The sequence below is a fragment of the Balaenoptera ricei genome, chromosome 2 (assembly GCF_028023285.1).
Source record: "Balaenoptera ricei isolate mBalRic1 chromosome 2, mBalRic1.hap2, whole genome shotgun sequence".
NCBI classification, from domain to species: Eukaryota; Metazoa; Chordata; class Mammalia; order Artiodactyla; family Balaenopteridae; genus Balaenoptera; species Balaenoptera ricei.
This window is the reverse complement of record NC_082640.1, coordinates 143,933,459-143,937,053: the sequence shown is the minus strand read 5'-3', so window position 1 is coordinate 143,937,053 and position 3,595 is coordinate 143,933,459. Positions and strand designations below refer to the sequence as shown.

The following is a 3,595-nucleotide window of genomic DNA, read 5'->3' as shown; positions in this document are numbered from 1 at the left end:
TATTCTCATAGTATCAACAAGGGAATTTTGAAGGTAAGTACAAAAGTTACCTTCTCTAAAATTATCCTCCCAGATTATGGATGCTCCTTTGAGGGCAAGAATGCGATTTACCTGCAATATTCATTCTCTTTCTTTCTCTTCTTTAAAAAAATTTTTTTAAAGACTTTGTATTAGGTTTACAACAAAATTGAGAGGAAGGTACAGAGACTTTTCCTATGCTCCCTGCCGCTACATATGCATAGCGTACCTCATCATCAACACCACCCTTTCCTTGACTTCTTTTATGAGCGAAAGACACCTCTATCTCATTTAAGCCTCTGTTTGGTTTCTTGTTTGGGTTTTTTTGGTCATGCTCTTATATGTAGCCAAAGCTAATCTGAAAAGATATATCTGCTTTTTATGCCTCTTTATGGTACTGTTTTCTTTTACATTACACAAATATGTTCTTTTTAGGTGAGGAAAGTTGGGACAGATTTTCTTAGAGACCTGGAACTAAGAAACTTGTTGATTCACTGAAGTATATCTAATAGCCTCCTTTTGCACAAAAACTGACAAATAGCAAAAACAAAACACTACAAATTTGGCTAAAGAAATAAGGCATAAGAAATTTTAAAAAAGGGTAAATAAAAGAAATTTTTGAAGGGGTGAATGATTTGACAGTTTTAAATTCCCCTTTTTCCCATCAGGAAGTCTCTGGAAGAAGAACCCATTCTGATATCCTGACTCTTAATAACAAACATGGCAAGCATCACACTGACCTTCTACTTCTCAGCAATAGCTGGTGAAAGCATTAATCTTATTATTTCATGACGTTTTTTAATCATTGCAACCCAGCTGCCATTTCCTCTTGCACTAAGTGAATTGAAGCCCTCGGCTGAAGCACATCACACTCTTAGATGTGTGAAAAACTGATACCCACAACATAAATCACCATTCCTTTCTTTCCTGGGACCATGCACATGATTCAATATCCACACTAGGGCTGTCAGGAACGTGTCAGCTCAGTGTTAGGAAAATAATCCAACGCCATCTCCCAGGCACAAGATGTTATTCTTCAAAAACATTTTTAAAAATTCTTTAAGCAGGTGGATGATTGAAGGAATAAGTTGGCTGGCTTCTAAGAATGAACTTTTCAAAAGAAGTCCAACACAATTGTTGCTGACGTTTCTTTGGAAAGACGATGAGCAAATAAGATATTTTGCAGCAGAGGGTTTGGAGGGGTAGTGCAACAGCATCTGTGGAACCTAATTTACTGCTCCACAAGGCAAGGGGGTATCTCATTATGACCATGAATAGATGGCTCTAAGATTGAAACAAGAAGGGTGTTTTGGATGACTCCTGCCATTTTATTTGAGTAAAAGTAGATTTGGGCTTAGATCTGGCAAAGAGCTAAAAGAAAATAACGAGCAGTTGGAATGTCTGGTTTTTAATTTGTGCTTATCTATCTTTTTGCAGAGTACTCGTGGTGAATATGTGGTACTTTTTTACTCTGTTTCCCTTTCACACTCCTGAAAAACATTGTTGATTCTTTGCACTCCTGCTTACCAAGTTCAGATTTAACTTCAGGTTACTTCTCAACTCACCAGCTAAGCAGCTCCTACCAATCCATTGACTATGCCATAAAAATGATTATTGGCGCCCTGCTCTGGAAGCTTGAAAGTTTGGTGAAAGTTATTTTATCCAGTGCGGCTGGATGGGAGCCATGGCCGGTGCGTATGAGTCGGCTGGAGTTTCCAGTCATCTAGGTTTAAAACACGCCCAGGGTGCCTCCCCCATGGTTCCTAGCTTGTGTCTTTCAAGTAAAGTACAAACATTACAGACACCTATAAAGCAACCTAAGTTCAGAATTCCTTTTTATTTTTGTAATGTTCCCCTTCAATTTAACTTTACTTTGTCCACACCTACCTAGTACATCTGCAATATTTTTTTAGAGCTCAACTTTATCAAGTTTTCCTAAGGCATTCAATCTGGTTTTCATAGAAACAACTCTCTTTCTTTGTGAGCTCACATTTCACCTTACATAATATTTAATTAAATTGCATAATTAAAATAACCTGGTGTAAACATGTTTGGGGACAATCCTAACCGAATCTTAGGAGGCATTCAACAAACCGGTGGGAGCAGAATGCACAAGCATATGTAGTGGTGACGAGCATCAGCTTTTCCTGAGCCTTGGTCAGTAGATCCTACAGATGCAGCAGATGGCATTGGCTAATCCTCTGAGTCAGTTAAGCAGAGGTCAGTTAGAGACCCCACTGTCAAACAGAAGCCCTAACTCTCACTAAAGATGACACTAGGGCATGTTTTCCTTTTTGTTTGTGTGTTTTCTTTAAAAAAGGAAACCAATTAGCTTTGAATATCCTCATTAGTTATTTTTTGGGTGGTTGGGAGCAAATAATTTTTAATGGGGTGGTTTTTTTTGTTAAACAAAAACACTGGAGAATCATACAATGCTGCCAGCATTGGACACAATTAGGCCACAGGTCTGCACACACCTTTGCAATTGGCCCTATGATGGCAGAACCTCTCCTCTTGCCTTTACTGTTTCCTATGACCTCCACATGATACCAAAATAAAGGAACACACCATCTTTCTCCAGGATGACTTCCGTTGTTGAATTACCACTGCTGCATGTATCTTCCTTCTGAGCTCCAGTTTGCCTTTCTCGACTCTGGCCATCACCATGTAACCTGCATCAGCAGCAGGAATCTGTTCAACCGTCCCTCGATCCACTTCACGGAGACAGTACACAGAATTTTGACTCCTGTGCTGTCAGCGTAGCTGATCATGGTTCCTACCAGAAGACCCCAGAAATGCAGTACTTTGCATGGGAGGAACCACCACATCCTTGCTTCTACATCTTGAACATGAAAAAAGGCCACATTGCTTTTTTTTTTTATTGTGGTAAAATATATATAACATAAAATTTACCCTTTTAAGCCTTTTTGAGTGTATAATTCTGTGGCATTACGTCAGTCTCATGTTGTGCAGTCATCACCACTATCTTCAGAACATTATTTTTTATCACTACTAACGAACTCTGTACCCATTAAACACTAAGGTTTCCCCATTCCCCTCTCCCCTCAGCCACTGGCAAACACAATTTTACCTTCTGTCTCTACGCAGTTGACTATTCTAGGCACCTCATATAGGTGAAATCTACAATATCTGTCCTTCTTTGTCTGGCTTATGTCACTTAGCATAATGTCTTCAAGGTTCATCCATGTTGTCTCATTGCTTTTGAAATGGTTTTCCCACTGAGACCACACCATCATAGCCTAGAGTCTTCTGTACACCCCCATTTTGAGGTTGCCTTTCTTCCTCCAGCCTCCTGCAAAGTGGTGACCACCTGCCCCTACCACCCCAAAGTGTGAGTGCCTTTTAGGGAGACCACCCCACAGTCCACCAGACTTGGTTGCTGGGCTCTATTCGTCCTTTCCAAGGTTCTAGGATTTTCAAATGCCTGCTAAATCTTCTGTAACAATCAATTCAAATACACCAGTTTGGCTATTCAAATTACTTTTTCCAAAAGTACTTTAAAATGCATTAAGTTATTAATTGCCTGCTGGCACTTTAATCAAATGGGAAAATTGAC

General features: G+C 39.6%; 1 pseudogene; it reads right to left on the bottom strand.

Annotated features, from left to right (window-relative positions):
- Positions 1-2,443: 2,443 nt before the first annotated feature.
- LOC132360163 (large ribosomal subunit protein uL14-like) lies at positions 2,444-2,860 on the bottom strand (annotated as a pseudogene).
- Between the last annotated feature and the right edge of the window lie 735 nt (positions 2,861-3,595).